Source organism: Raphanus sativus, chromosome 6 (assembly GCF_000801105.2).
Source record: "Raphanus sativus cultivar WK10039 chromosome 6, ASM80110v3, whole genome shotgun sequence".
NCBI classification, from domain to species: Eukaryota; Viridiplantae; Streptophyta; class Magnoliopsida; order Brassicales; family Brassicaceae; genus Raphanus; species Raphanus sativus.
The window spans coordinates 22,812,889-22,820,381 of record NC_079516.1 but is presented as its reverse complement, the minus strand read 5'-3'; the positions used below and the strand labels follow the sequence as shown (position 1 = coordinate 22,820,381).

At 28.3% G+C, this 7,493-nt stretch overlaps 1 long non-coding RNA gene across 2 annotated transcripts; it reads left to right on the top strand.

Moving 5' to 3' along the window:
• The first annotated feature begins 640 nt into the window (after positions 1-640).
• On the top strand, positions 641-2,153 carry LOC108833766 (uncharacterized). Of its 2 annotated transcripts, XR_008935052.1 has the most exons (4): positions 641-958; positions 1,044-1,100; positions 1,185-1,244; positions 1,592-2,153. It is a non-coding gene; the product is annotated as an uncharacterized LOC108833766 (long non-coding RNA). The 2 variants fall into 2 exon arrangements; XR_008935051.1 differs by having other exon boundaries at positions 642-958; positions 1,185-2,153.
• Positions 2,154-7,493: the final 5,340 nt, after the last annotated feature.

Below are 7,493 nucleotides of genomic sequence, written 5' to 3'. Positions count from 1 at the left end.
TTTTTTTTCAAACCCGAACTGAATTTATCTTTGATCAACCGGTAATCCGTTCAACCGCAGGTCTCAATCGAATTTCAAAACACCGATCAAAACTATAAAACTGTTATATTGATTTATATTTAAATTATCTAATTCAAAATTAAAAACCTAAAAATACATCTATAATATAGTTTTACCGAACATAAATCTGGATATAAAATACATATATGAGACGGATTATATAAATATATATAAAAGATGAATTATATAAATGTGATTATATAAAAATTTTACCAAACATAAATCCGCGCTTTGAAAGCGCGGGTCAAAATCTAGTCTATACTATTAAAACAGGATCCTATTGTGTTTTTTACGTAAACATGTCATTTCTTTTTAAATGATTTTTTTGCATTTTGAAGGATAAAAAGGGTATTAACCTCATTGCCATTAAAAAACGTTTTCCTATAGCTTCTCATATTTTTTGGTAACAACTTTATTGTGAATCTTCTTTGATTGACAATCAAATATGTCTAACGTAATCTATCGTAATCTATCCACCACATCAAACAATTATAAGTATTTCAATTTTCCTAATATATATCTCCGAGAATCTTTCTCAATTATGAACGATATTATTAAAACTTCTTGAGCACTACTCTTTCATTATATAAAGGAACCAAACCATCGTAAGCAGTTAACATTTTCGTTTGAGTATGTTAAGCTTTCATATATACGCACCCGGGTTCGAACCGCTGGCCAGGCAATTGGGGTATCTAATTCCCCATAGTACCAAATGGTCCGCCTCGCGCCGAGGGGTTGGCCCCTGGGGGTGGAAGTCCCTCCAGATTAAACAAAAAAAAAAAAAAAAAGCTTTCATATTTTCTTAATCAATTGAATCTCACTATTTTATGTTATTTTGTAGATCATATACTCTTTTTCTATATCGTTTCAGTAACAACGTTTTTCGCTTTTAAATCTGGTAAATAGTTCTGTATTAAGTTTGTTTCAGTTTTCATTTGTCTTCTTAATCGTTTGAATCTCACTGTTTTAATGTTATTTTGCAGATCATATACCACTCCTATATCATTTTAATAACTCTAGCATTTTCGTTCCTAAATCTGGTAAACAATAATATTTTATGTATGTTTCATTTTCAGTTTTCTTTTTAATCATTTGAATCTCAATGTCTTTATGTTATTTTGCAGATCATATACCTCTTCTTTTATATCGTTTCCATAAGACTAATATTTTCTGCAATGAATCCGGTAAATAATTGTGGTTTGATTTAATGTTCAAAGGTTTTGTGGTTTAAATACTTAACTTATTTGTGTAAATACATGTATATTTGGAGATTGATACTAATACTTGAGTGTGAGTTTCCAGTAAGTTACATATTGTTTAGCTCACAGATTTTGGACAATGTTTTGTAGGATGCGTTCACAATCCTTTTTTTGGTAAAAGTGTATTCACAATCTTTTTTCTCTTTTATACTTTTCTTCTTATCTTTTTGTTTTTCAGCATACTTATATGGTAAATCTCTATAAATTTAATTTATACGGTTTTGTTATGCTTATGATCCATTTTTTTTTCTTTTTTCTATTTGTTTTCTTAGATTTTAGGCGGAGACGATGGTTTAGACGCTGTAACGAGGAAAATCTAATGGGACTGATTAACGCTCTGGACGCTGATCTTTGTTCTTAATTGTTACGAGGAGCCTGGTGAAGGTGTCCATGATCAGCAAGTCTCTTCTTTCTTTGTTCGTGTTCATTATCTCAAGAACGCAAAATTGATTGTTGGTTAAATTATCTTATATATTAAGCTAATTTTGTTTCCTCTGTTTCTCCAGATCAATGAAATTTTTTTTTAGTTCTTCTTGCCCTTAAGAAGAAAAAGTGGGATGATGATATTGGCTGTTTTATGGAGCTGCAAACAGGTTGAAGACAGGCGATGCTGATTTGTAGAAGATGACCGGAAACCTTCGCCGTTCACCGGTGGCACACAATTCGAGAAGCTGTTTCATCTTCTATTTTATGCAGCCACCGTGTAGTCTTTTTTTGTAACAGCAACACGTTTTCATTTTTGATGTATGATAAACTCACGTGTTTAGAGTTTCTTGGCCATTATCATTAAATTCTCTGTATTAAGTATTTGGACTTTAAATTAATAATATTGGGTTGACAAAAGAAAAGCTTCATCTAAAAAAGAAAAGAAAATGGGTGATTGTTTGGAAACTTGATTAGTAGACTTAATGAATTCTGTTTGGACACAAGAAAAATTATTTTTCTTCTACTAAAATCGAAATCAATAATTAAATTTACTCATCGATTAACTTCTCCTTAATACAACACTAAACTAAATACTATCTATATTTTATTAAAAATAATAGTGAACATTTTATTAAGTATAAAACTTTTCTAAAATGAAAATTTAATAAATAAAGTTGATATGATAAATATGTAAGAAATAAAACTGATATTATAAATTTATAAAATTGATATTATAAATATGATATTATAAAAATCATTTGAAAATAATTGAGCACGTGTCAAACAGATAATTTAAAATATTTTAATTCTCATATATATACACACTTTCATATCCGACTCAGACACATTGCTTAATCTGTGATTCCGTTGGCCCGTAGATAACCCGTAAATAGCATATAATTTGTTGGTGTTTGGAGACTTAAATAAACCTAAAAGATACAAATCCTAAAAAAATCATTAAAACAGTTGATACATATTTTATGTTGAATACATTCGTTTCAAAAAAAATTGACAAAGGAAACAAACCCGCGCTTTGAAAGCGCGGATCAAAATCTAATCTATACTATTAAAGCAGAAGCATGTTTGTGAATATGCCCCTGAAATTTTTATGTTATTACAAAACATTCCATTTACTTTCCTTTTTAAATGAAATTGTGTAATTAAAAGGGAATTTTGGCCACTTAAAAACTCAATAGAGTTTTAAAATAATTTGACAGTCCAATTTTTTTTGTTCAATCAATACTATTAAAACAGGAGAACTTTTTATCGACTATGTTTTGGACTATCAAAAAAGTTACAGTCCAACTAATATATTTGACTTATCTTATCCTAAATAATAATTATCGCAAATCTAACTACCTCCTTATTATTTTGACAACGATTTCATGGTTAAATAATTAACTGATCCTATGAAATTAATATCAACGTGCACTTCTATAATGATTTCTACAAAATCATTGTCTTCCATATAATACATTCGTAGTTTTTGAACCCACCCAAATGTCTGTGACCTTTTATGAGTTGATTCTATGAAATAGATATCGACGTCCACTTCTCGCAAGTAGATAAAATCATTGTCTTCCATATAATTCATTCGTATAATATTTCTCATATATATAACATATATAACATACTTAGTGTACTTATATATAACATAATTAATCATATTAATCATATTAATGGTCCAACCATTACATTTATTTAATTTCTTAATATTTCTCTTATAACCAACATAATTATTATTAAATATATACTATACCTAACCAATTATTTTAATATTTTCAAAACAAGATCTTTAAAAATATATTCTTAAGTATCTTTTACTAAGATTGCATCTTCATAATAAATATATTTTATTTAAAATGTAAATACACATTTCTTTTTAATATTTACTTTTAAATCATAAAAGTCATAATTAATAACTAACTGTAGTTAAAAACAATTTTAATTCATTTCTTATTCATATACTAAGAAATAAAATTCTATAGTATATATATATATATATATAATTATATTCATAATTAAATTCCCACATCAAGTAATAAATATAAAGTAACTTAATCCATCTATTAACTATTTTCTAAATTATAAAATAACATAATAAAATAAATGCATGAGTTTTACAACATATTTCAACTTATTAAAACAAATATTAAAGTACGATATATAAAATAATAAATAATTTCATAAGTTAATATATATATGTATATATTAAATATTTGTAAAATTTTAATTTATTTATCAAGTATAAGGCGGATTGAATGACAATAGTTAATTTTTTTTAATAATGCTAACCAAAAATTATAATAATAAAATAAATTTTATCAGTATAAAAGATTACAACAAAATTGCGGGTTTAATAGAATTTTTAAATAGAGTTTAACTAGATTACATATAGAGTCATCGATGTTATCGGTTTAGCTGCGGGTCCGGACCGGGTTATAGAATATTGAATCTAACACTTCATATGTAACATTTAAAAGTATGTACGCAATCAAAATTGCGGGTTTAATAGAACTTCTAAATATAGTTTAACCAGATTACATATAGAGTCATGGATGTTATCAGTTTAACTGCGGATCCGGACCGGGTCAAAATCATCAAAATGCCGCCCTTTTAAAGGGCGGGTCAAAATCATCAAAATGCAAACTTTTAAGATTGATAATTATCTTAAACATTTAATAAACGCAAAAGATCAATTCATAGGATGATGAAAAAAAAAATTTGCCCGCCCTTTAAAAGGGCGGGTCAAACTCTAGTCAATACTATTAAAACAGAAGCAATTTTTATCTAGTAGTCTATCTTATTTTTCTCAATCTAATATTAACTATGTATTGTTCCTTCCCTAGAAATCGGTTGGTTATTAATTTGGACATATATGTACATTAATAAAAATCATTCCACACAATACACGTCCTATTGTATATTTCTTAATTTCGTACCTTTTAAAAAGTTTTATTCTCTTCAATGTTTTTGTTATTATCATTCTAATTCTAACGTTTGTTTCTACACATATGATAAATCCATCCTTACTATCTACTACTGTAAGTGTATTATTATTTCATTGAATGACAAAACTATTAATATGTAACCATTTCTATGTTGACATCAATCCTCATATTATTCATCCGTAATCACAAACTTTTACATCGTCGTTGATAATATGAAGTACTAAACTATAAAACAATTTAATTCTGAAGATGTTAGGTCGCACCTGCATAGTTTGATCTTCCAAGTAATTATTAGCCATCTACACCATACGAAAGCTCCTTGAACTCCCATATACGAGAAATATATACCAGAAGTCCTGCAAACATCTTTATCAAATCAATGCTCATCTATCATTCACCATAATTTTAGATACACTTAATTTATTGAGTGATTATAAAATACTGTATATTATTATTAATATTTATGATCAATTATATTATAATGCATTATTCTAATTGTTTAACGTAAATCCATCGTTCAAAATCCTTATCCCAACAATATATTGTTTTAAATAGTATTTATTGATAACTACTAAGTTATACTAACAACTTATGTTACAAGGTTGTTGATTTTAACATGGAATATTTTATTTTGTTCCAAGCGGATACTCCAAAAATATCTATTAACAGAAGTTAAATCATAACTCAATGCTTATAAAATGTGGAAATCATCTACACAGACACCAAAACTAAGATAATATCCTAAATACGATAAGATCGCTCCAGTTCCCGGAAAACATTACAAAGGTGATGCCATGTATGATTACATGGACGTTTTATGGCAAAGTTCTTCATACTTGGAATCAATCCAATCCTCAGTCCGGTGGTTACCTAAACATGTTGTTAGTTGATAATCAGGTTATTGTTAATATAGTTTCAGTTTCGACTTTTTAATTGAGTTAATCAATATTCTTGACGTTTTACGTGTTTTTTATATCAGGGTGTATGATTCACGCCATCTGCAAGAAGTCCTACTTTGCTAATCATTTGATGTCGCATTACCGAGATGGATCGTGGATATTTGTTACTAATTCCATTTTGGGTGCTCTTTTTGGAGGTTTTGTAAAGACCAAAAATGTCTTTAGATGTGGATTTATGTCAGGAATTAAGATAAGTCGATCTTTGATCCATCAAGATGTCATTTACATTGATTTGGATGAGTTTCAAACTGTGCAATGTAAATTTAAAGATGATAGAAAGTTTGAGTTTTCCTGGTAAAGATGTTAGATAATATTGTTATTAATATATTGTGTTTATTGATTATGTATTCCTCTGTATGTTTGTTTTAGATCTCGGTCTATCAATGAATCCAACTGGAGGACTTTGAAGATTGAATTACGTTTCCTTTCACCAGCAGTTCATATCGTTCAATTCTGTCACCCACCCAAAAGGATTAACGTACCAGAAGATGGTGACCATGTTGATCAATATACTAATAGTGGTCTAACGAAGACTACTAGGTTATCTACATGGTTTGAATTGAACAAGGCTAATGATGTGGCCAGAAGCCTTGCCTTCGGTGAAACTCCTACAAGATTTGTTTGGAACAAGACAGAGAGGAAATTTTATTGGGTTGCTAGAAGTTTCTGCAGTGGAAGGATTTTTTTTCTACAATGTTTTCCTTTATATGATCTCTAGTGTTGTTTTCTATTATTTTTAGGATGGTTTTTTGTTTTGGATTATGGTATTTTATTTTTTTTCTATTGGGTTTTTGTTTGTTTTTGCTATGTTTTTAATCTTTTCCTAAATAAAATAAAACTATTCATAACCATTTATACCATTAGCAAAACATTTGTCAAACTATATTTACAATTTATATAATTTTCAAATAGGAGTAGTAATTAAATCACAAACAAAATAATGATACGGAATTCAATACTCCAACCGCATTCAAAATGTGGGATCAAAGTATTACCATAATATAGTTGTGATCTTCTGTCATGTATCTCCAACGTATATATTTGGTTCCTAGCAATTTTAAAAAAGGTTTGTATACCGGTTAAAAGAAACATTTACTATAATATGGTTGATATTCTCATATTTTGTTATATGAAAATAACTGTAAAGTAGTTAATGGTATTACATTGATATATTAAATACTGATAACGTAATTAATATAGAGGGCGGTTGTACTTTCAATAAGTACTACCATAGATGCACTAAATATATGCTTTAGCAAACAGAAAATCCACCAGTTATAATTTGGGAGTAGATTTAATGATTTACGAGATTTTTAACAACAATTAAATCTTTTAACAAACGATTTTATTTTGTGAATCTACTACCAACAAGATCAGTTTCGAAATAAAAACTGCTGTACCTGATTATATATTGTATATTTCAAGTATATTCTTTATTTTATCCTATTTTACAAATCTTATTCTTATCCCCATTCTCATCACAAGTTATTATATATGCACTTTATAAATGGTCTCTCGATCATCTAAAACTAATAGAACTGTTTATCTTTTTCTAAAGTTATGAGTTCAATATTAAGTGTCAACAACTTACGTGATGTTAAGCCTTACAAATCTACGTGGAGGGTCCAAGTTAAAGTGCTTCATACATGGAAGTCGTTCACTCCTCAAGTCGGTGCTTCACTTGAGATGGTTTTAGCTGATGAAAATGTATGTTATATATTCCAACTTTTGTTCCGTTTCTAACTACATTTGAGTATTTTGACGTTTTTACTAAATTTTTATATTTTAGGGTGACAAAATACACGCCATTTGCAAGAACCCTTTCATTGGAGTTCTCG